General features: G+C 40.3%; 1 protein-coding gene across 6 annotated transcripts in view; it reads left to right on the forward strand.

Moving 5' to 3' along the window:
- Nsmce2 (NSE2 (MMS21) homolog, SMC5-SMC6 complex SUMO ligase) overlaps positions 1 to 27,969 on the forward strand; it is a 213,562-nt gene that overhangs the window by 83,577 nt on the left and 102,016 nt on the right. The window lies entirely within an intron of this gene.

The raw sequence follows: 27,969 nt of genomic DNA on the forward strand, positions 1-27,969 counted from the left end.
CATGTGTGTATTTGTATACATTATTTATATTAGATCTGTGCATACTTGTATGTGGATGTCTTCGTGGAGGCCAAGACCGTGTTCATCAGCTCTCTCTGCCTTGTTCTTTTGAAGTAGGCTTTCACATTGAACTTGGAGCTCCTGCTTTTCTTCTAGGCTGGTATCTCCAAGTCTCACTGATCTTTCTGTTGCTTCCTCCTTAGTTTTAGGGTTACAGATATTCATGGCTTCTAGATAGGTACTGAGATCCAAGTGCCACTCTTCCTGCTTGTGCAGTAAGCAGTCTATGCTAGGGCATTTTTCTAGCTCCTTCTATAGTCCTGAGGAAGGTATTTCTGTATTTGTTATGTTCAAGTGCTGCCCTTTAGAATTATTTGTTTTCATATTTGTTGAAATTTATATTAGTCATTTCTGGAAATTATTTCAGCTCATTTTATAATTTACTTATGCTAGTTACATGACTAAGGCTAGCAACGACCAGAAAATTTGAAATGAGAAAACATAAGTTGAGATTGCGTCCAACCAAGTAGTAGTTTGTATTTTTTTATTAAGTGGTAGAATTTTATTCCTGGAAAATATACGTTATTGATAATAACACTAATAAGAATGATACTAATTAGCCCATAGAGATGTAGAAGGAGTAAACAAGATACTGCATATGAAAGAGCTTCATAAACTATAACAGATTCCCTAAATATTAGTTTTTTGGCTCATTTACTTTGATTTTTATTCATATCTAAAATGTAGAAGGATAAACATTTTAAGAGGTTTTGTCATTGGTGAGAATTCTTAAGTTCAAAGAAACAGACTGAGAATGGGTTAGTCATTTTTCTAAATTACTGAGAGATTTTAATGAAGGGTAAAATGTTGCCAGACTGTAAAGTAGTGAGGAATACTCTGTAATTGACAGGACATGAACAAAAAAATGTTGATAAGGGAAGAGGTCACATTTTCACTTAATATTGGTGTTGGCAGCCTTTTCTTGATAGGGAAGCAGAGACTGAGTGCTTAACAGTATTACTAAATGGGCCTGGTGAACCACATCCATAATCCCACCATGTCGAAGGTGAGGCAGGAGGATCACTATGAGCTCAAGGCCAACTGGACTATTTAATGTTGTAAGTTTCAGGTCAGCCTAGGCTACAATGCCTTTTAAGAGAGGAGAACAAAAAGGAGTAGTCTGTTGACATAGCGAGCCAGCCTGTGCTCAGCATGACAACATGATTATAAGAGTTGTATGTTGTAGAGTTGTATCACTGGCGTGTAGTGTAGTGTGTAGAGGCTTCAGTGTATCAGGGACTCTTTGAAGATACATGCTAGATTCGACTGGAGAACATGGATTCCACTGTCAGAACGTGCTTATGTAATGAGCTTCATTTTAAAGAAAAGGCTTAGTGAGATACTTTTATTTTTAAATACATTTGCACTGTGTGTGTGTGTGTGTGTGTGTGTGTGTGTGTGTGTGTGTGTGTGTGTGTGTGTGTGTGTGTTCCTACATTCTCATCTAACATCAGGCTTTGTTTTGTTTTGGGGCTGAGGATTAGGCCAGTGACCCAGTTTTTGCTAGACAAGTGTTACATCCTACTGAGCTATGTCTCCAGCCCATATCTCCTGTTAATCCACTTTCCAGACTATATCTCCCCCAGGAACCCTGCATAGTAAGATCTAGAATAGAGAGGGGAAGGAGGCAAAAATGTCTTTCTGGAAAAGTGCTTTTGCTGAAAAACAGCTTACCTGCAGTCAGCCTAGCACACCTTTGTGACATACAGCTGGTATGCTTCCTCCTTTAAAAAAGATTGACAGCTCACTTAGGTTTATAGAAGACTTAATTTGAGGTACAGAGGTGCCCATATTTTTCTTGATTCTCACACCTCATATGCATGGCTTCCTTGTTTTGTTTTTTGTTTGTTTGTTTTGCTTTTCAGTGAATAGGCTCTGTATACCATTGAGCCAGAAATAGAAACAAGTAATTGATGCCTCTCCTGTGAGAACTTCAGATGAAATTTTGGAGTCTTAGAACTCAGCATGTAAAATCTGTTGAAGAAAAGCTAGGTATAGTAGCACACTCTTCTAATCCTAGCACTCAGAAAGCTATAGCAGGAGGATCAGAACGTTGAGGCTAGCCTCAAGTACACAACAAGCTTGAGGCCAGCCCAATCTACATGAGAACTGATCTCAAACAAAATAAAACAAAAATCCAAAGAAGATATTTAAAATCTAAGGGATTGGATAGATGAAAGATCTTTAATAGAGCTTTCCATAATTAAATATTACTAGATTGTTTTAAGTAAGTAAAATAATCGTATTTTCAGGTTCAGATAAATTCATGAATCTTATCTTCTGGGGGATTCTTCTCTTCATCTTTAGCGAGCAATTTATATTTGGTTGAAATATCAGATAAGTGAGAGCAGACTCATCTCCCCTGATGCTCTGAACATCAAGGGATTGGCAGAGAGCTAGGACCTAGCATTGATTTGAGGGATTATGTGTTTGTAAGTTCCAGGATGCTCCCCCTTGCCCCCTTCCATGGTAAATGTTTGACACATGCTGTGTCCCTGTTCATCAAGGTCACCTTGGCGATCTGGGCTGCAGTCATCTTTGAGTACAGAGTGTGGCTGCCAATTGGCTGGAGGTGCCAGACTTCCTGGCAAATTTCATCCAATTTGACTAAGTCCTTCTTGATAGAAGGCTCTTCCTCCTTTTCTGACGTATCAGTAAACTTGGATTTAATTTCAGTTGTATAAAAATAGAAAACTTATAACTTAGGTTCAGGAACTTTTCATTCCTTCCTTCACCATCAGCCTTGATTGACAGTGTCCATTGTTTCTGTTATGTTGTGGCATTGATCTGTCTCCCCTCCAGAACATCAGACTGGCTATGGTTCTTACTTTTGGTAGAATTACAGCCAAGAAACTGTGATGGCTTATTCATTTATATTTTCCTTCTTTTTTAAACACAGTGGTTTTATTTTATATGTATGAAAAGAAAAAAGGAAAAAATCCTTCCTGCAAGAGACAGGTAAAAGGACTGGAGAGATGGCTCATCACTTAAGAGTGTGGGTGGACTTGAGTTCAGTTCCAGTACCCACATGGAGCAGCTCACAACTGTCTATAACTTCGGCTCCATAGAATTCAACACTCTCTTCTGACCTCCACAGGCATTCACACACACACACACACACACACACACACACACACACACTCACACACACACCACACCACACATATCACACACTATACATATCACACACCACACATATCACACACATACATACACACACACCACACACATCACACACACGCACACACCCTACACACATATAACAAATACATACACACACAGATCACCCACACCACACACACACAAACACACGCACGCACACACACACACACACACACACACACACACACACACACACACACACACACACATCAAGAACCCCAAAACCTAAAATGGATCTTTAAAGAGGTTATAAACCACTTAATAAACTATGCTATCTAGTTTTGTTGCTGGAAACTTCTCTCACCTGTTCTTCCTGTCCCTTTTGCTACTAACCGTATATACTCTCTACCTGCATGACTGATGATTGCACATTATAGATCTGGTAGTGTTGTGTTAGGAATTGGTTCTAATGCTTTTTCTTAATTGGGCTCCCAGAATCACATGGGAATCTGCGCTTTCAGATGCTAAAAAAAGCCTGCCTCCAGTTGGATCTGATTGGAAAGTAAAATTGCCAATGGCTGGGCAGGATGAAAGAGGTGGGACTTTCAGATTGCACAAGCAAGGACAGAAAGAGGAGAGGAGGAAAATCACCATGACTCAGAGGGAGAAGGATGAGAGCTACAGGAGAGAAACCAACGATTCAGCAATGTAGGTGGAAAGGGAACGTGACCCTATGGGTCTGTGGGGTGCTTCCCAGAAGGTAACAGGGTAGCAGAGATGAAATACAGATTTTAGAAGGTGTTAAGCCAGGAATACTGGAGGGAAATGTATGCTAGCCACAGGGAGGATTAGAAATACCCAGCCATTGAGCTAGTCAAGGCATTTCAAAATTAAGCCAGTTTATGTGTGTCTTTCATTTGTGAATCCAGAGGGCTGTGGCAGGTTGGTTGTTAAAGCAGTTTAATAGATTCACTGCTTGTACTCCGGAAACTGTCAAAAATTGAGTACTGGTCCTCTGGTTGCCCCCATCAACCAGAGTAGTAAAAGGTTATCTGACCCCTTTCCCACTTTCTCCTCTCTAGTCTTTCATCCCAGACAGTCCTAATCCCTAGAAAGTAGTCTGTTCTCTTTCACCTCCAGACTTGCTCCTCTCGTCATGGTACTTCCCATCCCTCTCTTTCTTCCTTTGCTTATAGTGATCCTTCTGTCTTTTCACGGACATCACAGTCTTCAGCAATTTTCTCCCAATGTAGATTAAATCACATCTGTGAAGTGAGAGAGGCTTCTAAGGCAGTTTCAATCTGGAAAGGACTGTCTGACAGCACAGATTAGGGAGAATGTGTGCTGGGTTGTTTGGGAAGAAGAGGAATGAGAGGTGAACTTTATGGTAGCTTTGAATGTGCTAATTGCTTTGTGTTAGACCGTGTCGAATGGAACCTAATATTAAAATATCCAGCCTCTATTTGAATGAACAGAATCCTGTCCTCTGCCTATCTCAGCTACTCTGCGTCCTCTGCTTTTGATTACAGTATATCCCAGTAGATACAGAGGAACTGAAATAGAGCATTCTCTCTTCTCGCTTGACTCATTTTATGTAAATAGCAAATTCCCCATGACCTAGTCTGAATAAATAGAAAATGTATTCTATTTTGAGAACAAGCTTTAAAGGTAGGGAGGTATTCTTTGGCCGCTGACCTAGTTATAGCATAGTCTGGGGACTGGACACCATATGGGGAAGAGGAAAGAGGATCTCTGACAGGAACAGAGGGTTGAGAGTTGAATTTTCAAGTCACAGATATCACATCATCCCCATAGTTAGTAAAATACACTGGCTGCATCCAAAGGTTAAATTTAACATAATTCAGTGATAATTTAAGAGCGTTGTATACAGCTAATAGATAGATTCAAAAAGTGCTAATAGATAATTCAAAAGTGTACCAATACTGTAATGTATTTTCTGATAAATAATACTTTGGGGAATAAATGCGAATGTGATAATTCCAGTCCAAATACCTGATATACTGATACTTCTCTGTAGTGTTCAATAGGGAAAATTAGGAGCAATCGTAGCATGGAAAAAATTATCCACCTACAAAATGTTTTATTACTTGATGATAATATTTAAATCACTGTGTAGCCTTTGGGTGTGTGTGTGTGTGTGTGTGTACACATATATACACAGCTGGTTATCATTAATCTATGAACAGAAATAGAAGAAAAGACAGGAGGAACAAGTAATGTACTTAAATAAAATTGTGCGTATATGAGAGCAAGGATTACAAGGGTAGGGTGAGCTGATGTCACTTTTTGTCTTAAGTAAGCCAATTTATAATTAAATAGCGGAGACTGTTGCATTTTTCATTAGCTGTGTCATCTGGTGAGCTTGAATTTGAAGCATATGACACTGTTGTGGCACATAGGATAGACTGGGATGGGAAGAGTTCTTGCTTACAACAGCCCACTGAAATGTTTGCTGGAGACTAACTGGGGAGGAGAGAATAATAAAGAAGTGTGTGCAGATGGGATACTGTCTGAATATAATCTCAGACCTCAGAAAATAAGGAGTTAAAGGTGGCTTTCAAGCCCCAGCTTAGTCATTCGGGAAAATATCATTACAGATTACATGGGAGGATTTGGGAGAAGGCAAAAAGGGTAATTAATGATGTGATTATAATTCCCAAAAATATTTTTTAAAAAAGGATGCCCTAAATCAAAATGTAAAATCTAAAATAAAATCAGAGAAACCTAAATAAAGATAATTTTTTTAAATGTAAAAAAAAATCTAAAATAATAAACCTAGAGATGAAATGCTGTAAGTAGTAGGACAGCTGTGTGTAGTGACACAGGCCTTAATCCTAGCAGTTGGGGGGCAGTGGGCAGGAAGAGCACACGTTTGAGGCTGGCTTTAGTTGCATGACAAATTGGAGGTCTTTAGTCTACCCCAGCAGCTCATGTGTATTAGTTCATTTAAAAATAATAGCGATTTTTAACTGCTGAAACATCACGGCCATGTGTTTGTTATTCATCCTCTCCCTGGTATCTTACCCCTGGAGAGCCAGGGTCTTTAAAGGACTCTTCAAACTCATCCGCTTTGTCTGGGACATGGATGTTCATTCAAATATCACAGCCACTTGAGCTGAGATTGTGATTCATGGAGAATTTAGCTTCAACTACTTCCCCTTTGTTGGCTATTTTTGAGTATCTCTCTCATACCTGAGCACAATCCAGGTATTTAATAAAATAAAAAGAAGTGTTAGCATATTCCTTATTTGCAAGAGATTTTTATCCTTACAAGATAGGCAAAGTTTATATCCAGCAAGTGTTTACTAATCCTTTAATAGATGATAGGACATGTTGAATATGCTGTAGACCTTTAAACAGTGAATATGAATAATAAATTCTGGGAAAGAAGTGAGAGTGTACTGTTGCTAAGAGAGAACAGGAGGAGGCAAACACTGAGGGGCTAGCACATGTGATTCACGTAATCACCACCTGAAAATGAGCCATCTTTGAAACCAGACTGATGGCTTTTTAGAGAAAGTGAGTTTTGAATAAGACTTAGAAGAACTAAAGTTTGACTAAGTAGAGAGGTAAGAATCCTGCTCAATTTAGAACGGAGTCATGTATTCTCAAGAAGGTAATTGCTTAATTAAAGGTAGTCTTCAGTGACACCTATTACAGAGCCCAGGATAATACAGCTGCAACAAGCCTGCAGCAACATGGTGCTAGGAGCGTGCTTAGCAAGTCGTTTCCTTCCATGGTACCCACACTTCATTCTCTCTCCTCTGATGTGTGTGTGCCCTTTGGAGCATTAGAAAAGAGTGTTCACTTTATAGATGAAGGACCCATCTCATTGTCAGGGAGTAGCACTCGCCTTACCCAGGTTTTGCTTGGGGAAAAATAGAAGCAGATGTTTCTGACATGGAAACCCAAAGTGAACAAAAGTTAGGAAACCCCCATTGAGTAATGGCAGGTGGTACTTTTTACAAGTATATCCAGATCTAGGTAACGCCTAGGCTGGTAGAAATAATTGGGGAATTTCCTTTTCTAAATTTGAAAGATAAGTCTGCTCTATAAACTTTCATTTCTAGCTGATCCTTACTGAATAATTTAAACCTTAGAGACAACTCCATAAAGATACATCTTACTTAGTGCAATTTGCATTGTAAGGTGCTTAGCCGTATAGCAGTGGACAATGTGCTAAACACAACCATATAACCAGTAGTAAAATATAAGATCATAATTTTATGCATATAAATCCAAGGGAGTTTTTGTGATTAAGATAGCTTTTGGAATACTGTTAGGAATAAATGTCATCTCACTCTTACTTTTGAAGTGGTACTACTTAGGTAATACTGTCTACCCTCAGTGTTGCCAAGTAAGGAATTTCCACACAGTGTTCTTTTGCTTGTTTTTAGGGCTATATCAACCTAACTTTGAACTTGCAATTCTCCTGCCTCAGCCTCCTAATGGGATCGTGAGTATGCGCTTATCATAGGTAGCTATCCTTTGGCTTTGACATGTACATCTTTGTAAACTGCTCTGATTCAGCTTTGTTCACCTTCAGCATATTTCTGCTGTCCCCCTCACCTCCATCAGTAACACTGGCATCCCTTCTCATCCCCCAGTTCTAGTTTCTACACCGTTCACACCACTGACGTGTACTTGTATCCCAACTTGTGGTGTGAAGAATAGTCAGTGTATCACTCATCTTTGTAGTCTCCCTCAGATACTTACACATTAGACCTAGACTATTCTGTAGAGACTCTTGGATTGATCATCCAGAGATTCTCACTAGATTGTAATTGACTTATCACTGTGCCGCGTAAACGCACTTCTCAGCCTCTCTGGTACTGACTCTTACATTGTTATACATGCTAACCCAAAGACAGTTAAGAGTGTTGGTTGGATGTTCTGGCGTGTTTCCTTGTGTATTCTGGATCCATCCTGCAGAGCTCACTGAGGTAGGTACTGGTGAGGAGAGCCTTGCATACTCCTTTACTTTACAATAGACCTGCTGTAAGGAAAAGTCATTCTCCATTCCAGTTACAAATCTTCGGGCCCATGTGTTGTCATATTTTCTTATCCAAAAATTATATTCACAGTAAATAATAGTTGGTCAGAACTTAAATTCCCGTTTAAGAATGGGGAAAAGGAGTTTAGCTATTTGTCTTTGAAAGAGTATAATATCTAAAATAAATCTTGAACATTTGTGCTCTTTTTCCTTCCTAAATTTTTATTCTCTACCATGTGCTTTTCCCTTGAGGGCACCAAAAGCAGAAGGAGTCATGCCACTGAAGACAGCTCTTGATTCCTAGGTTATCTCCATTCCTTAGTACAGTCAAACTGTCATGTAGCATATAAAGGTTAGTCACTCAGTGTCACTTCACTGCCCATACCTCACTGTGCCTGTGCTTTTCTTTGGATATTTTAATAAATACTCATCTCTATAGGGTGATGCCACTCAAATGTATCGTCTTAATAGAAGAGGTCACCCAAGGCCTCCAGTCTCTCTTCTTCCCCGTCTTCCTTCCTTTCATCTCCAGACTATGCAGGAAATGTTTAGAATATTATAATTTTGAGCCAGTATTATCTAACTATTCTTCCTATTTAATTATTGCCAGGATGAATTGTGCCTCACAGCAAGATAAATATGAGGTTAAAAGCCGGAATTAGGGAACCATGTCTGGGTTTAGAGTACCAAAGGCCAATAGCAGGCCATTTCCATCAAGCCAAAATAAACACAAGGCGGAAGTCAAGAGAAGTTACAGGTCAGAGCAAGGTAAGCAACCTAGGGAGCAGTAGGATCGTCAAGGGCTCAGGGGAGCAGGAAAATCTGGAAGCCTAGCCTCCGGGACTAGGAGATATGTGGGTGTTAGAGATGAGGTCACGTTGTGAGAAAGGAAGCTAAAAGGAAGCAGGAAGGCTGCATTGTGGAGGCTCAGTGTCCTTAGGAGGAAATGGATTAGTGGGAGTCAGTACAAGACACTGTACAACAGACAGGACTTAGACACAGATTAACCCCCTTTGCTTTTCTTAGGATTTTTATTTAATTAATAGGCAGGCTCGCTCTCGTGCTCTCTCTCTCTCTCTCTCTCTCTCTCTCTCTCTCTCTCTCTCTCTCTCTCTCTCTCTCTCTCAGCACTAGAGTTATAGTATCAAGCAGACAGTGCAGAGTTGATGTTTCCTACCCTCAAGCACGAGTTCCCCTGTTTTTAAGGAGAACTCTGACAGGGCATATCGTTACAGTAGATGAGCCGCTGCTACTAACATTCATTTCCCCTACGGCTTATTCTGCTGTGCATTTTGGTGTGTGTGGTGAATTTTATGTGATCTAAAACTCACACTTTAACATTGTTAAGCATGCAGTTTGCTGGCATTTAGTATATTCACTGTGCAGTTGTTACCAGCACAAGGCTGGGATGTTTTCAGTATCTCAAACAGAAATCATCCCCTGCTCATCGGTTTCCACTGTACTGTTTCCTGTCTGGATATATCTGACTAGTCTGTCTATGTATACGAGGGCATGCTGCACACTGGCTTGAACGTTTGTACCCCACCTATACCACAAGTTCATGCATTACCAAGAGTAGGTAGTGTTCCAGTTTGTACCACATGCTATTCAAGCATTCATCTAGTGGGTCTTTGAGTTTCTACTTTTCAGTTATCACGTGAATCAGTCAGTCATATCATAACTATTGGGCTATATCTGTCTGTTTGAGTTCATTCTTCAGTTCTTCTGTGTATGTGTCCAGAACTAGAATTGTTGAGTAAAGTAGCTTTGACAATTGCATGCTGTATAGTATCATAAAGAATGTTTCCACTTTCTTTAAAGCTCACACTTTACCTGTTTCTCTTTGTCTCACATACTCCTCTGCTTAACTTTGAGTATATTCTTTTTGTAGATATCTAACCATTCCTCTAACCCAAAACTTTCAGGTAGAGTTGTGTCAGTCCAGTGACCAAGTGAGTCAGAAGGTCATTATTTTATAAATTACTGCTGGTCCCCAGGGCCTTGAGAGTTTGAAAGTTACATACACAGTTAATATATAGGTAACTACACATTTAGAAAGTCTGGGTTTCAAGTAAAGTTTTTTGCAGGCTTAAAGTGTGATGCATTCCTTTTCATCCACATAGTTCTTTTAAGTACCTGTTGCTATATGCCAAGGCCTAGCCTAGATACTTCACATAGGACTTAAAGAATCCATTCAAGTGAGTTTTAGGAGTTTCTACCTTTTCTATCACTAAAGTACTTTTGATGGCTGTTCCTTCGAGTCATGGATTTCAAAAGATCCTACTTACTACCCCTGCAAAAAGCTTCTTCCAGATACTGAACCACCGTGAATAATTAACGTCCTGCTTGTCTAAAGAGGAATGTTTTGGAACAGTGAGGCTGCTTGTGTGACTGTTGCTGTGTCCAGTCTTGTCATCACAGCTGTGCCAGACCCTGTGGCTGGTCTACACACGTGCTTTACGTGGTTGCAGTTTCTCTGTCCTCTTCCGTGTGTGACCCAGTCTTTTCTACTTCATTGCCTTTGCAGTAGCGGCCATCTGCGTGTACAGAACACCGCACTAGAAAGGAAGATACTCGTCCTGCTTCTTGGGAATTGTGACCTTTAGAGCATGTGGTCTGCATGCTTTTTCTGTTGCTCACCATAAATTAATTGTATTTTGTTGATTTGTCTGTATATATGCTGTACATCATATCAGTGTTTACTTTGGTAATGAAACCTAACCTTTTCTCTTTCCTAGATAAAAGTTCATTATAAAAAGTTACATGATTTTGTGTATATTCTAAGGTGTGTGCAGCATACTTTAGATACCTCTGCTGGGAAAGTTAACATTATTTTTGCTGAGTAAAATCTTAACCACTATGTTATGACTATAGCATGATGTCGAGAGATGGTGCTAGAAATTCCAGCGATGAGTAGATTTAGTTAGGGAATGCTCTAGCATCTGTTCCTCCATCTTCCCAATTCATCTGCTACCCAAGCACAAAAGTCCTATGTGTTTGGAATCAAAATATCATATTCTGAAAGTAGGGGTTTTTAAAGAATCACTTGGTAGCTTTTTAATTGTACAAGATGAAAAGTCCTAGAGAACTGTTTTTATACTAGTGTAATTGTATTTAATACTAATCGTGTAAGCTTTCTGATACTATAACGCAATACCTGACAGTCAACTTTTGATAAGTTTATTTCGGTTCTTGGTTTCGGAGGCCTCAGTCTGTGGTCACTTGACACTACTGCTTTGGGTCAATGGTAATACAGTGTTCTATGACTGAAACCTGTAGAAGGGGAGGCCTCTTTGCGTCATGACAGTCACGGGACAAAGAGAAAGATGGAATGGGCTTAGATCCCCTTAAGGGTACTCTCACTGCCCCCAGAAGACTTAGCTTCCTTCCACTAGATCCACATTCTGAACGTTATGCCTCACTGCAGCACCACATGGAAGGCAGGCTTTTGTGTTACTGGCCTTGACGGACCCTCAGAACTGAAACTGTAGCACTGATGGGTTGTGTGCTTGTGAACGTTAAGTTTGATTGCTGGTGGCTCTCCTGTGCCCAGCCTGCTGCCCTGTCTAGTGTAGTGAGTAACCTTTCTTTCTGCTGCAAAAACAATAAGGGGGTCAAGATAATAAATTTTATGTTACGTGTAATTTTTTTCTTCTAACATAGACAGTCAGATCTTACTCTTTGCCTGTAACTAATTTATTTTAAAACCTGAGTACCAGCCACATAACCAATCACTGTCTGATCCTATGTAAAGATTCCATGTGATATCTGTCCTTCTAATTTCCTAATGTTTTGCTAAGTCCTTTAAGCAGTTTAGTCTGTTACACCTCCACTACCAGAGAAGTGTGATTTTGACTTGGAACACAAACCCAGTAAAGCCTATGACAGCAGTCTACTAGAGCTCCTTCAGTGGCATAGACTTGAAGAGAATCCTTTAATGATGCGTTGTCTTCCATGTTGCTGTTTGGGATCCAGGAAGGCAGGTAGACAGCAGACAGAAGAATAGCCTGAATTGCATTTGGTATTTCATGTTCCAGTGCCTGGATGTAAATGAGAGACAAGCATTTCAACTTCGATGATCTGGCTGGGCTCCTAGGCTGAATGGCTGCGCATATACCATAAACACTGTGAAGAAGCAACCATGGAAACACTTGTTTTCTTGTTGAGCTAAATTTACTCTGGGTTGAATATTAACACAGCTCCTGGCAGGACTTTAAAAGCAAAAATAGCTTAAGCGTGATTCATTCTGAGTCACTGCTGGTGCTGCTGCGCTGCCTAGAGCTTGACATTGAACAAGTTGGCAGCCTGCATTGCTACATTTTTTCTAGGAACTCTGAACACATTTCATTCTTGTGAATTTGCTTGTGCAATGATATTAAATAGAGTAATATGTTTACTTTGTTTCTAAGTCAAATGAATTTGAGAATGGTGAAACTAAAGTATTTTTCTTGGGCTTTCTGGAAAAGCAAGCTTCTCAGAATTCTGTGGTTACTTTAAGAGATTATTTTATAGGAGATGAATAAAATATGGAAATTTTAGTTTAGATACTGGGGCTTCTGGAAGTTTTGCTAAAAAGCCTGGTAGTACTAGTAAGCAGGATTCACTAATCTTCTGTCATTACCCAACAAGGTGATTTTGCCATTCACAAAGCTCCTTCCTTTCCTTTCTTAGTGTGGGCGGCAAGCGGTACTGCAGCCTGGTATTTAGCTTAGGAAGTGCTTTCCTTATTTGAGATTATATAATGGGAAGTTCATGGGTTTTGAAAGGCAGAGCAGACCCACCCAGGGGATCTCTGTCGGCCTTACCCAAGTGGCTGCTAAACCATGAGCAGCCTTAGGCTGACTGTGGGAAACCTAGGCTGGATCAGCTGTCTGATCATAATCAGCCGGGGCTGAGTCTAGAACTCTGTATGAGAATGGTTTTCCCTTGATGTTGCAATTTCTATTTTAACATGTTTTTGTTTAGCTTCTGGAGTTGCCCAACAGTGTAATTTCAATTGGGGTTTAGTTTCAGCTCTTCGATTTTTTTTTTCAATTTAAAGACACTATTATTTTGTCTTAGAATTTCCATTACTTTTTATAAAAAAAAAAAAAAAGGGTTTTCCTGTGACAGTCTTAAAACCAAAAGGAGCCTAGCCTAACTTTTGATAGTATTTTGAAATTATTTTACCATAAAATTGTACATTAGAAGATGCAACTCTGGTAGAGAATTTCAACATAGTTGCATAAATTGTGTTTCATATTACAACTTGTTCTCTGCTTGACTTCACTGAAATTAATAAAAGAACCCTTTCAGAAGGATCTGGTGAGTTAGTTTTTTTTTTTTTTAAAGAACTTACTCATAGTGTATCCTGTGTTGCTAAGTTTTCAAAGTCAGCCATCTCAACCACACCCAAAACCCTTTCAGAGGCTTGAAATCTTTTTATTCAGATTTCTTCCCAGTAAAGACTGGGGATTTATATGAGTTCCAGGAGATGTGTGAGGACTGCATGAGAGGTGCTGCTTAGATTCAGCTGCTCCTGAGTCCGGGATGTAATACACAGCACCTTATTTGCAGTTAGAGATTCCTTACACTCAGCTTCTGACTCCAGGAATATCCCTGAGGTGTTTTGTCCCAAAAGGATACCATCCGTGCCTTGGAGCTAGAGAAGGGAATATGGGTTTTACCATAGCATTCTCCTGCCCCATGGTTGTATACATATTCTGCTGATAGCTGTGCTTTGGAGGCATGTGAATTTTTGGCCCGTCTTTAAAGTGAGTGCAGCAGGGTTTAGGTAAGTAAGCCTTTTCAGACTGTAAACTGAAAGGATTAGCTTAGTTGAGTGTCAGTATAAACCAGTAGTACTGTGACTGCAGATCAGGTATATCCCTATCTCTCTCCCAACTGTTACCTTTATTTGGTCTGTGCCGTTTCATTTTTCTGCTTCTGTTCATTTATGTAGCAGTCATGTATTGAACTCTTTATGCCAAAAATTAGGACAGTTTTAAAAGTCAGTGCATTAATTTAGAAGGCAGTCAAGCAAATTACTAAACTATCTACATGTTTTAAAGGCCAGTGACAACCATGTCATAATTTTGTTCTAGTAACTATTTTTCAGTGTTTCTAATTTTCAAAAAAAATATGCAAACATATTGTAACTTTTTGGATAGGATTTTAGATTCTACAATGTGGAATGACTAAGTCAATCTAATTGACATGCTTAGTACTTCATCTACTTTCCAATGGCGACAACATCCAAAATCTACTTATAAGCCTTGAATTATGCTTCATCATCCCATTCCATCATCACTCAACCTATTCCACTCTTTGACAAGCTTCTCCTCCCTCCGTGCACCCACTTTGTAAATTGTAGGCCTGACTACCAGGAAGTCAGCTCCTTTAGACTTTATACAGAAGTGAATCTGTGCTCGTTCATCTCTCGGTACTGAGCTAAACGCCCTCCAGGCTTATCCGTGCTGCTGCACATGACAGGCCTTCCTCTTCTTGACTGGATAGTATTTCAGTCTGTCTGTCTGTCTCTCTCTTTCTCTCTCTCCCTCCCTCCCCCTTGCTCCCTCCCTCTGTGTGTGTGTGTGTGTGTGTGTGTGTGTGTGTGTGTGTGATCATCTATTGGAAGATACTTATGCAGCATTGCAGATGATGTTGTACTGGACCTGGGAGAACAGTTGACCCTGATTTTTATTCCTTTTGGCTGTTTATACATAGAGACGAGATTACTGGATCCTATATAGTAATTCTATCTTTGGGCCTGTTTTATTCTTTTAGGAAGCTCCATCCTGTCTTCTGTAATGACTGTGCTAATTCTCACTCCTATGAACAGTGTGTAAGAGTATTCTTTGACCCACATGCTCACGAATATGGGCTACTTTGTGCCTTTGATAATGGCTGCTCTAAGTGGAGCAAGGTGATCTCTTGTGATTTGCCTTTGCATTTCTGTTGTGCTGTTTTTATGTTTCTTCTCATTCCAGTTTCTTATGGTTTGAGTCCTTTGTCTATTTGTTATTGAAGGTAAAAGCCTTCCTTATAAATGCTTCAGTTGGTGAAGTGTATTTGCAGCATTTTTTCTGTGTGTTCTGTTTTACCTACATGCATGTTTGCGTGCTACTTGAATGCTGATATACACACAGTTCAGAAGAGGGCTTCCCCAGGAGAGTTGGATTCTCTGGAACTGGAGTTACAGATGGTTGTGAGCTGCCATGTAGACTCAAGAAAACAAACATGGACCCTCTGGAAGAAGAGCTTGAGCTTTTAACCACTGAGCCATTCGTTCAGGCCCATATTACATAGTTGATGCTAAAATGGAATGACTAAGGACACACAGACTACTCTTACCCTGGCCCTTACTGACTACTACCCCAACCCCATTTCTCAACAGATAAGAATTAATTAATATTTAAATTACTTTAAAAATAATTATTAACATACATTATGGTGCAACTTAATGAGTTTCCTTATTCCATTTCTAGGCACAGGGCATAGCCATTTACCTTTCTTAACCCAGTCCCTTCTATTGTCTAGGCCTCCTCTAGCACCCTTCTTTCTTAGTTCTCCTTGTAAGTCTCTTTTCCTTCTGCAACCCTGGTGATCACTGTACATCATTCAAGATTGACTTCCTGGTTTTCATAAATGAGTCATAGGTAGTATTTGTCTTTCTATGTCCTGTTTCATTCAACCTAAAGATCTACCCATATCGTGCAAACAATAGGATTTTATTTGGTTTAGGGTTAAACACTATTCCACTGTTGTTTCCTGGTACCAAGAATTGAACCCAGGGCTTCATCCATGCACTGTAATACTCTCCACTGAGCTATGCCCTCAGCCTCCCTTTTAAAATTTCATTTTTTCATTTCATTCACTTACTCACTTACTCACTCACTCATAGACAGGGGTGTCTCTGTACATGATTCCTGGCTGTCCTAGAATTAACTGTGTATATAGATCAGGCTGGCCTTGTACTCACAGAATTCTGCCTGCCTCTGCCTCCTGGGTGCTGGGATTAAAGGCAAGTAAAACCGAGTGGCTCTATCCAGAGAGGTAAATAGTATGGCTTACCTCACAGGCAGCACGACTTTAGTAGGCTGTATCTGTTGATCCTGTGGTGAGTCTGAGAATTTGATGTTCTTACATTTTTTCCCTCCAAGTGTGAAATCAGGTTTTATTACATATTGGGCTTTTTCACTTGAAGAGGCTTAGGGGCCAGTTTCAGGAAGCAAATTAGCCAAATGAATGGTTTGCTTCCCTGGACAGCAATGGTCCTCTGCCCACTGTTGCATTATTTTAAGTTCTCTAGGAACTTCTTTCCATCCTGTGTCTCTTACCTCCAACCCAGCCATTCTTCTGGTAGTCAGCACCGCTACACTACTGACCAGCTATTGAGAGGCTGCCGTTTAACCTGGCTCACTGTTAGCTGTCAGGATTCCTGAGAGCTGCAGAAGAGGTGGAGAAGAGAAAGTCAGTTCTGAGAAGAAGGCAGGGCATCCCTAGGGCAGCCTGTCCCCATCAACGGGTTACTGGGTCACCTTTCAGTTTGTTTGTTTTATTTAGCAAGGGATTCACTTTTCATTTCGCAGTTTGATTTCCAAGAAAAATTTTACATGGTAGCAAATTAAACTTATTTGCTGAGCAAAACTGTCTGCAAAGACATTATATTTTCTATATCAGGGAGTGTAGTGTGGCTTTTGACAGTTGCAGACAAATCGTAGTGTTTTATGGGGTGTAAAAATAACATACTTTACTTGAAGGTATTTCCAGATCATTACTGGTTTTTTATTTTTCCAAGAAATAATTTCCAAAATATGAGTTTTGATAGACTTTTCACTAGCTGCTATATCCTGTGGTTTTAGTGTTGTCTCTATATAGTATGCCCAAGTGTACTTGGGCTCTGTTCAATTTTTTATGCCTACAAAAAATGAGTGTAATTTTCTCCAAAAATATAACTAGTTTAGAATCCAGATTTTTGTCCTGTTTTTTTCTTGGCGTGTTAAGTTGACCTGCTGGAAACTGAGATAGTGCACTCTGGAAACAACATGTTCCTGCCCAAAGGCCTCGTGTGAGGAGAGCTCAGATTTTGTGGTCCAGTTGTTCTGTGGATTCATTTTCAAACATACCCAGTCCTGGAGCCTTAACAGAATATTGTCAAAAGCACCAGAAGAGGAAGGTCAGCGACTGGGCTTGCCTTCCCATGGTCAGCGTGTAACTTAGGTAGGAGCACAGTGGCAGAACACGAGGCAGATAGATGCCCAGGTCAGCTGAGATCCCAGTACGGGAGCTGAGAAGCCAGACTGGGCTTTGTAGATCACCCCTGCTTCTTAGTGAGGTCTTAAGCAAGGAGGCTTGGGAGTAAATTTTTAAATGAAGAAGGTGGGGACAAGACTGGGAGAGAAATGGAGAAGCAGAGATAGGGAGTGAATTTGGAAGAGTACTGGGCAGGGAGAGAAGGATCTCTTCCTCCTTGACAGCCTGACTGTTCTCTCTTCACTGCTCTCAGGCCTGCTCTCTCCTTCCTCATCCCTGGTCCTCACTAGCCCTATCCTCGCCATCTATCAACGCTTCCTTCAATGGCCCCACTCCATTTTCAGAGGACTGTACCAGAGAGTGCCACAGACAGCCATGTTCTGTAGAGGCTGGAATAACTGAGGATACATCCTCCAACAGCCTAACCCGACTTTTAAGTTCCCTTCAAGTTAGAGTGAACTCCTCTGATTTAGCAGATCCATCCTTAAAATGGGGTGAGGGTAGGTATTAGTCTACAGATCTGCGTCACAGACAGGAAATAGAATTCAGATATGTGAGAAAGACCTGCCATCTCCTGACAGTGTGGAGGAGGGGCTTTGTTTTGCTTAGCTTTGCTTTGCTATATTGGTGTTTTGAGATGGGATTTTCATATCCATCCTAGGCTGCCCTTAAACCCACGACAGTTCTCTGCTTCCACATAGTGCCGAGCTTACTGGTATATACCATGTCCCACCATGCCTGCTTCTGGTAGACATCTGATAAAAGGGTATTTGTGTTTGCTTCCTCAGACAACAGTGAGAGTGTGGACATGCTCCCATCTGTGGGCATGGAACCTGTCACTCAGAGAGGTAGTCACAGTCATACAACAGGTGGGAGAGGTGCTGAGCAGCTCACCCAGTCCAGAGCTGCAGGTTACCAACAAAAGTCTGTTCACACCACTTTGTACTTAGAGCCAGGACCACTTGTGTTAGTGCCCTTGTCAGCCCTGCAGCTTTAGCTCTGCGCTTCGACATTTCACTGTCAGCACAGATGCACTAAGACTGAAAGAGTCTAGAAGCCTTTGCTACCCACCCTTGATGTTGTCAAGTCCAATTGAGCTTTAATCAAATCTTTTTTTGAATTACTTTTGTGGCTATCGATGTCTATTATAAAAAATTAGGTCAAGAAAAGAAGGCAAAAAGATGCCTATAATCTCCCTGTTTGAAAATAGCAATGTTACTTCTTCTGTATTTCCTTAGTCTGTTTCTAGGAAGTATGTATTTGGAAAGTTGGTATCAGCATAGTATCTTACTCATTTGATGGTCATTTATGATAACAATTGGTGTCACAGCTTTTTTGAATCATTTTGATAATTTTAAAACAATATCTTGTTTTATGCATTGAGTCTTAAGTGTCAAACTGTGAAATTTTAGATAATTTCTTTGTTGCTTTATGTATTGTTAAAATTAAATAAAATCAATAATATTTTTAGATTTTTTTTCTAAAAACTATTTCAAAGCTTGACATAAGTAATTGGTATTTTACTTTGGTAAAATTTCATTCTTTTTGGAAATTTTTTAGTATGATATCCTTTCAGTGCAATACTGAGAATAAAACTAAAGAAAGCATGGCCCCTGCCTTGGCAGTGCTTACCGTTTAGTGCAGGTGATGTGCAACAGGTACTAAAGTACAGCTGCAGCAGTGCACTGGGAAGACACAGGGTACATGATGGAGTTTTGATCAGAGAATAAAGGGAAGACTTCCTGGAAGCATTGACATTTGAGCTGGGCCTCAAAGCCTGGATAGGATTTCACAGGAGAAAGCTAGAAAGGGCATCTGGGGCTAAGGAAATGATGGATATAGTCATCCAAAGAGAGCTGAGCGCATATGTTATCTTTGTCAGTCATGGCGCAGATCTGAACAGAGCAACAGGCCAGTTGTAGCAGGTGACCTACAGCACGATTCCCAATCAGTGTGTGCCTGCTCCATGCTCAACTCTGCCTTATCTAACCTTAGCGGTCACCCAGCAGTCTTCTGAGCTGTTCACATTTCCACTCAGGGGAGACAGAGGCTCAGGAGCCTAAGTCACAAAGCTTACCTGAGGCAGAACCAAAACCCAGGCCGAGATCTGAAGTCCACTGCAAAGGTTGAGGTAAGATTCTAGAAGTCACTGGAAACTGTTTTAAAGTGTTTGGAGTGTGCCCCCACTTCTCTGTTCTTTGATGAACCAGTTAGAGCTCCGAGTCTTACCCCACACAAAAGTCAGCTGCAAATGGGTCAAAGCTGTGTATAGACAAATGCCGACTGCTAGAGGGGAAAGTGGGCAAAACACTTGAAGACACAGGAACGAGCAGGGCTTTCTGAATGGAGCTTTACTCACTCAGGGAATAAAGGCAGCAGTGGAAATTGAAAAGCTTTCTGCCCAGCAAAAGAAACAGTTGATCAAGAGACATCCTACTGAACAGGAGAAAACTTTTGTTAGCTCTCCATCTTACAGAGGATTAAAAGCTAGAATATTTCAAAAGTTCAGAAAACAAACAACAAGAAACCAAACAGCCCAATCAACAAACAGGCTAATGAAATTAACAAACAGCTCTCAAAAGAGGAAGTACAAATGTCTACTAAACATGAAAAGGTGGGGGGGGGTGTCTACTTCACTGGCTACCAGAGAAATTACATCAGCACTGCATGGAGAGCCCATCTTCCCCCAGTCAGAATGGCTTTCATTAAGAAAGCAAATAACATGCTGGCAAAGGGACAAAGGGGACCCTTAATCACTGCTGGTAGAGATGTAAACCTGTAGAAGTGGGTATGGTTTCTCAACACTAAAGGATCTTCCCTATGGCTCTGCGATATCACTCCAGCACGTTTACTCAGAGGATTCCAACTGTCCTTAAAATCAAACCGGGAGTAGTAAATGCTTTCGATCATGTAAAAGGTGCACATTGGGATCATTTGGAGCTGGGCTCCAGCTCAGTGGCAGGACACTTATCTAGCATGGATTGGGTTCAAGCCCCAACACTGTGAGTTGTGTGTGTGTCAGGGTGGGAGAGAATAGGGGAGGAGAGAGGGAGAGGGAGAATGAATAGTTGAATATTTTAACCTTTTTTTTCAAATGGATTTTCTTGTGTATGCATTCTGCCAATAACAACTGGAATACAGAGTGGGTCTGACAGGAGGGAAGGAATGAAAACAAGTCAACTTTGGTTTGAAGCTGTCTGTGAGGCACCCAAAGAAGTGCTTCTATTGAAGATGCTTTATATACAAAGCCAGGGGTGCTGCAAGGATTTCAGGAAGCCAGTGGCCCCAAACCTCTGTTCCAGATAAAGTCCAGCTACTCCTCAGTGTAGTCCAGCATTTTCTCTCTAGTTCTACTTTCTCCATCCGGGCACTTACGGTTTAAAAAGCCTGGAGTCAAAACAAATCAGGAGTCTCCTTTCTGTTGTAGTTAGCACTCTATCATTCGATTATCCTTGGTGATCTAAATTAAAGATTGAATGTATAAGCTCAGTGAAAGACACTTGCTATAGCACATGTATGCCTCTAGGTCTGATTCCACATGAAAACCTGCTGATGCTGGAAACTACTTCAGTTACCTGTTCAGACTCTTAGAACAGTATTGTCAACTCCAAATGTAGCTTTCAGGCAGAGCTGTCTTAGCATCAGAATGTCTTTTGAAAGGTATGGTGGGGTGGTGGGGTGGGGGTGTGTGTGTGTGTGTGTGTGTGTGTGTGTGTGTGTGTGTGTGTGTGTGTGTGTGTGTGTGTGTGTGAAACAGCTTCATGTAGGTGAAGGTGACCTCCTGCTTCCACCTCTCAAGTACTGGAATTCCAAGTACAGCTTAGAATATCTTCATACTTTTCAGTAACTTTCTCAAAAACATAATTCTCCATTCCTCCTGACCATCCCTCCCCTAACAAGTCATAGTTTTATGAGGCTCCTTAATTCTACAAGGACAGAAATCCTAATATCTCTTTTCCCCTCCCTTCTCCTCTTTGTTTCTTATTGTTGGTTTCTCTTCTCTTCCTCTTTCTCTTCCTCTTCCTCCTCCCCTTCTCCCTCCTTCCTTCTTTCCTTCCTTCCTTCCTTCCTTCCTTCCTTCCTTCCTTCCTTCCTTCCTTCCTTCCTTCCTTCCTCCCCCCTTTCTTTCTTGAGACAGAATCTCATTGTGTAGTCCAAACTGGCCTCAACTTCAAAGCATCCTGTCCTACCCTCCAAAGTACAGGAACGATGTCTGCCATCACCTTGGCCCAAAGAGTATCACTTTTTAGATTGCAGCCAGTAGAATCTCCTGTTATTGATAGTCAAGTCCTGTTTCCCCTTGGGAAAATGAGGATAAGAACAATTATAGCAAGGGGCTTGAGACCCCATATGAACAACAATGCCAACCAACCAGAGCTTCTAGGGACTAAGCCACTACCCAAAGACATGGACTGACCCTGGGCTCCAACCTCATAGGTAGCAATGAATAACCTACTAAGAGCACCAGTGGAAGGGGAAGCCCTTGGTCCTGCCAAGGCTGGACCCCCAGTGAACGTGATTGTTGGGGGGAGGGCAGTAATGAGGGGAGGATGGGGAGGAGAACACCCATAGAGAAGGGAAGGGGGAGGGGTTCGGGAGATGTTGGCCTGGAAACCTGGAAAGGGAATAACATTTGAAATGTAAATAAGAAATACTCAAGTTAATAAAGATGGAAAAGAAAAAAAGAAAGTATAAATTATTTTGTACTTTATAAAGCTTATAGTTAAGAGACATTAGACTTTAAAGAGATATTAAATAATTAAAATGTAATGTTAAAAAAGAACAGTTATAGCTCTATCTCGTATAAATCGAAACAACTGCCTTTCTTTCACCTGTTTTTGTCCTTATGTGAATATTGAATGTCTGATGAATAATGTAACTCTTCTAAGCTGCTCATTAACACTTTTTTTCTATATTATATATTAAATAATAAAGAAAAGACAAAGAAATGGCCAGTCTAGGCCAAATTCATAAAGTGAGTCTTAGTGCAGTAGGCAGAATGATTTGAAACAAGTACCTAAGACTAGAGTCATCCCCAGTGGAAGAAGAAGCAAAACCAAGTCAGGGCCTGTGTCTGCTGGATCCTGTCTGCCTCCTTTCTTGGACAGCCGAGGGTAGCAAGCACAGTTGTTAATTCTATGGAGGAACCTGCATTTACTAAGTTGTCACTGAGCTTATGCATAGTAGGTCAACAGGTCTGGGTCAACAGCAAAATTTTGAGGCTTTGAAATAGAAGATTAAGCATTGAACAAAATCATGACATAAACTGGTGGTTGATTACAAATTATAACATCTTAGAGATTCAGATGTAGTTCATTGGAGGCTCTGGACTCCACAGAAAAAATTACAACATCTAATCTTGCATTTAATATGTACTATCCTGGCCATTTACTTTTTAAAGTATTATTTTATAGAATCTTTGAGAGGGTGGATGTATAGAACTGTTCCATAGAATAAGTCTGTTGTCTTGGAGTAGAGGCATGAATCATAGGCTATGTAGGAAAAGATATTCACTATGCTCTATAGGCAGTCACAAGTGGTCTGATCCTGAGATCCCAAGCCATATGCTAAAGATTTGCAGGGGAATGATAGCCAACTTCACCCATATTGCTGTCACATGGTTTGACCAGCACAGAACAGAACAGTGTATTTCAGGAACAGTTATTAACATATATGAGACTTCAGTGCTGGTAAGCTGTCAGAGGCCAGCTGCTTATTCACAGCCTGTCCTCACCGCCTAGATTAGAAACCATGTTTGTTCCCTTTGTGTTGCTGCATGACTCCCATCGTGTTCCTCCTTGCATGTTTGCACCCTGAGTCAAGCCCACTCACAGCTAATCAGTGCAAGAAGCTGTGGCCAGCATTTTGTTAAAGAAAAAAAAAAAAACAAAAAAAACAAGCTGCATTCTAGGCAAAACCAGTGCAGTGTTGTGCATCAGAGTGTGATCTCATAAAACTTGAGTTTTGCTTCTCTGTAGCATAGATCTCATGATAGAATTTCCAACTGTGGCTGTTACCTCTGCAAGGCTGTGCACTGTTGATAAAAGGAGCCACATTTTTCCTCTATTTCTAACACCTAGGACTGACCTTCTAGCATAAGGAAGATGTTGAGTAAATGCCAGAGAAATAAATGAATGTGCTGAACTGTGTTGTTTCTTTTTTAAAAATCAGAGTGTTATCCCCGTATCTCAGTTTGATTGTGAAGATCGTTTGAGTTAATGGTTCTGAAAGTGCTGTGTATAAACATAGCACATGGAGGGACTATCGTCTGCTGTAAAGTTCATTATTGTTGTCAAGCAAGTAAGCATCACAAACTCCTGACAGCTCGATGTTTTGATTGCACATTTAGGTCAATACTATTAATAACCCCGTGATGTTCCTTATTAGGTACAAAATTAAGCATGTGCCCACTTTTACTATGGAGGATTTCAGACACACAACCAAGGCACAGTAGCGTGTGTCCTTTGTCTCCAGTGTCAGCAGTTCACAATTCATACACAGGTCTTCTTCGTCTGCACCTCTCTCACCTACTTTTGCTACAGAGCAGAGATGTGTACTATGTGTAGAAATATTCTTAACATTCTTTAAAGAAAGTAGTCGTGGGCTGGTGAAATGGCTCATCAGGGAGAGGCACGTACAGTCGAGCCGGACAGCCTCGGTTTTGATCCCCAGAACCCATCAGATGGAATGAAAGAACTGACTCCTACAAGTTGTCCTCTGATGTCTTCAGATGCACTGTGGTGCCTGTGCATGATGGAACCCTCATCCACCCCTGCTCTCCACCACCATTCCACACATACAAATAAGTGCAATATAACTCAGAGTTTATTGATAGTTTAGACTGGGAAACTAGTGATGAATAAGTCATTCTCTTATCAGAACTAGCAGATACACGAGATTCTTGCATGAGGTGACCAGCTGCATTGCAAAAAGATAGTGACTTTCCAGAATTAGTTATAACTAATTGCCAGCCCTGTGATCTTCTAGAAGAATATGGCCTTACAGAAAAGTACAGAGCCTGTAGTGTGGAGGGACACCTCCATGTCATAGTTCTTAAACTTTTTGATGTCTGGAATTCTTTACCATTTAATGGCCTCTGCCTGTAGTTCCTGAGAAGTTACATGTTCTATGCAAACTAATCCTTAGCATTCCTGTTATATCCTGTTACTCCCTTGTATTCATCTTTAGTTTCCTTTAACTGGTTATAAAACTCTTAATTTAGTAGGAATCGCATTTTATATTCTGACTGTTAAGTCCTCTTCATCACGTTCTTAATACAAATTAGAGTTAGCGTGAACCAGATGGGCTTCTTCAGTATTGATTGATTGGTTGGTTGGTTGATTGATTGTGGTACTAGGGATGCTTTGAGAATGCTTTGGTTGCTAAGCAACCAGTTTATGTAGCTTTTCAGGTACCATTTCTGTTTCCTTCCTAATGTCTGCTCCTTGCCTCCTCCTCTCGTTTCAACTCTGCTAGTTACACAGTTGCACAGTCTTACTTTGCCTCAAAAGCTTGCTCCAATACTTTCTATTTTCTCGTCCTTTTTTTCTTGTGTGTGGGGGTATTTCCCCTTTGAGATATGTTGTTAATTTGTTTTTTCCTAGCTATAGAAATAATACACTGTGAGGAGTGGTGTTTCGAGTCTCACTATATAACGTAGGCAGTCCTGAAACTCACTGTGTAGACCAGACTTGCTTCAAACTCAGAGAACCTCCTGCCTCAGCCTCCCAAGTGCTGGGATTAAAGATGTGTGCTATTGTACCTGCCAATATACATATTTAACAAGATGTGTAAACATAGAATATTTCAAAGTGGGATTTCCCAAATCCAGTTCATAAACGTAGCGACTGCTATGTGTTCTCCTAGTCATTTTTCTGTGTCTGAACAGGAATATGCACAGGCATGTCTGCATGTAAACCCGTTTATGTACATGGTAGGAAAAGGATGAGTGGATGAGTGCATAGGCACTAGTATTGCATATGTGCACATCATTTCACAGCATACTCTTTTCTATATACATTTATTATCTTTATTATTATAATTAACATAAATAGTTCAATATAAAAGAACTTACCAAAAATATGGGTAGAACGTGAGCTATTTCATGCGTTATATGTGTTTATGTGTTAAATTTATGTTTCTATAAGTAGGGGGGATAGTTTATAGTCTTCTCTCATCACTTGACAATGTGTTGGAAATTTATATCAAAGAATTTAAGTTTATCTTTTTATTACCTCAGACTCCTTCATGTTTTCTATGTATGTGCAGAGAAGACAATTGAAACTCTTCCAGGAAAGGACTAATTGGACTCACATCTCCCTGTTTTCTGTGTCTTTATTGTCTAGTCACTATTTGTACTGTGGAAAGTTAAACTGCTTACCTCTCATAACTCCTTAGGAGCTATAATCACATGCATAAGAATTTCCATTATTCCATAAATCTGGCACAATGGAGGAAGTTCAAAGAAGTAACAGAGCAGAGTTCTTTCCTGGAGATTCCACATATAGAGTATTTGAACCACCATATTACTGAAAGCACTGAAATTATTGAATGTATGTTTATGAAAACATCCTCAACAAGTAAGCACTCTCACCCCTTCCTTCTTCCTGTTATCCCCAGCTCGAAGTCCTCTCTACCCAGGAAGACAGGACCCCCATGCAAAGATGTCTTGCTATTTAAAGTCAAATCACATTCCCACTCTTATTTTGGGAAAATAAGAATCTTTTCTAAAAGAGAGAACACACAGAGGAATAAAGCCACTTTCACCCTAAGGACATGCAGGCAGATGTTGACTTTCTGTGCCTGGGGAAGATACGACCACACAGAAAGCCAGCAAAGGATTACCGTAAAATTCAGGTCAGGCATTTAGGGCATTAGAAGCAAGGAATCTCTGAGTGCTAGAATTTTCTATTTATTGACCTGATAATAGCTATATAAATAATCCTTTTTTAAACAAAATAAATATTTCTGTTTGCTTTTCTGTATATACTTATTATCTAATAATTAACAGTAATTCTATATAAAAGGAGTTACCAAAAATATGGATATAATGTAACCTATTTCATGTGTTTTATATAAATGATAAATTTATGTTTCTGTAAGTAGGGCATGTAGTATATGAATAATGTACATTTATATAAGTATATAAAATTATGTTTATATTTACATAAAAAGATGTTTATGCTACAGGTACATAGAAAAATACCTAGGACTAATGACCTTTACTAGTGGAAGCCATTCTCGAAACTATACAGGGGAAAGAGAAACTATTTGTATTATGCTTTAAATAATCATGGATGTTTACTACTGTTTAGAATCTAGTTTTTAAAAAATTAGATCTTCTAGTTCTACCCCACATAGAAAGTATCCCCTCCCCCACCATGTGGCACAGTACTCTTTTTCTTCTTCTTTCTTTGTTTTAAATAACTCTGTCTTCTTAGTTAGACTCTAGGCCCTTCAGAGGACTGAGACTGTGGAATGTTCGTCTCTGTGTTTCTTGTACCTTTTAATTCCTAGTTCACGGTAGAAGAACTGTAAAAACCAGTGGGATAATAATGAATAAGTGAGTGAACCCGAAGAGGAACAAAGACACACACGAGCATTCTCTTACAACACTTTGAGACATTTCATTGCCTTGGCACAGCAGCTGTAATAAACTGACACAGTAAATACTGTTTGTTTTGGATTTAACCAGCACTTTGTGGAACTGTAGGCAATGCAGAGTCCACTATGTGGTTAACCCTCTTTCTCCCAGAATATAGCAAGCTGAAAGTACGCACTGGAGATGATTGAACTGAGAAGTGGATACCTAATAGATTGCAGAGAGATGATAGGGTCTGGGCTTCGTTGGTTGTTTTTTGCTGATGCTCGTATATGTGGTGCAGGCATTCTGCCATGCAACCATGTCATCAGCTGTACAACTGAGTGATCATAGGAGACATTGTGTCACTGTGAGTGGCGAAATTTGACTATACACTAACTAAAGATGCTAACATCTGAAACACACACATGTATGCTCAGTCTCATATATATATAGAGTGTTCATCAGAAGAGTGCTTACTATCTCCAGACTGAGAACAAAGAAAGGCTATTGATTGAGGAGTTCTTAACAGCATGGCCAGACCATCAGCTCCTGTCAGCTTGAGGGAAGCATTCAGTTGCCTGGGCCGTCACAGAGCCCTGTTTCTCAGAGCCTTGTGCCATGCATGCACCATAATTCCTCATAATTCATTGCATTTGCTTTGCTATTGCATACCAAGCCTTGCTCTGGTTATTTGCCTTCCCAGGAAGATAGCTCCCCACAGCTGGTACAGATGTGCCTGATTCTCCTATTGTTCACTATAAATTAATAAAGCCACCTTCTTTATTCTCCTGATGCATCAGTGTCTTTGTGAATTTTATTAGAGTAACTCTGCATTCCTGGGTCCAGTCAGTAATATGGGAAGCAAAATCTTCAAGGCTCTTTGAGGCAAACATTTCCTTGTAGGAATCTTCTGATACAGCCTGCTAGATGTCCTGTCACCATTGTCATTAGCCATGATTCCCTTCCATCCCACACT

The sequence above is a fragment of the Rattus rattus genome, chromosome 1, assembly GCF_011064425.1.
Source record: "Rattus rattus isolate New Zealand chromosome 1, Rrattus_CSIRO_v1, whole genome shotgun sequence".
In the NCBI taxonomy this organism is placed as follows: domain Eukaryota; kingdom Metazoa; phylum Chordata; class Mammalia; order Rodentia; family Muridae; genus Rattus; species Rattus rattus.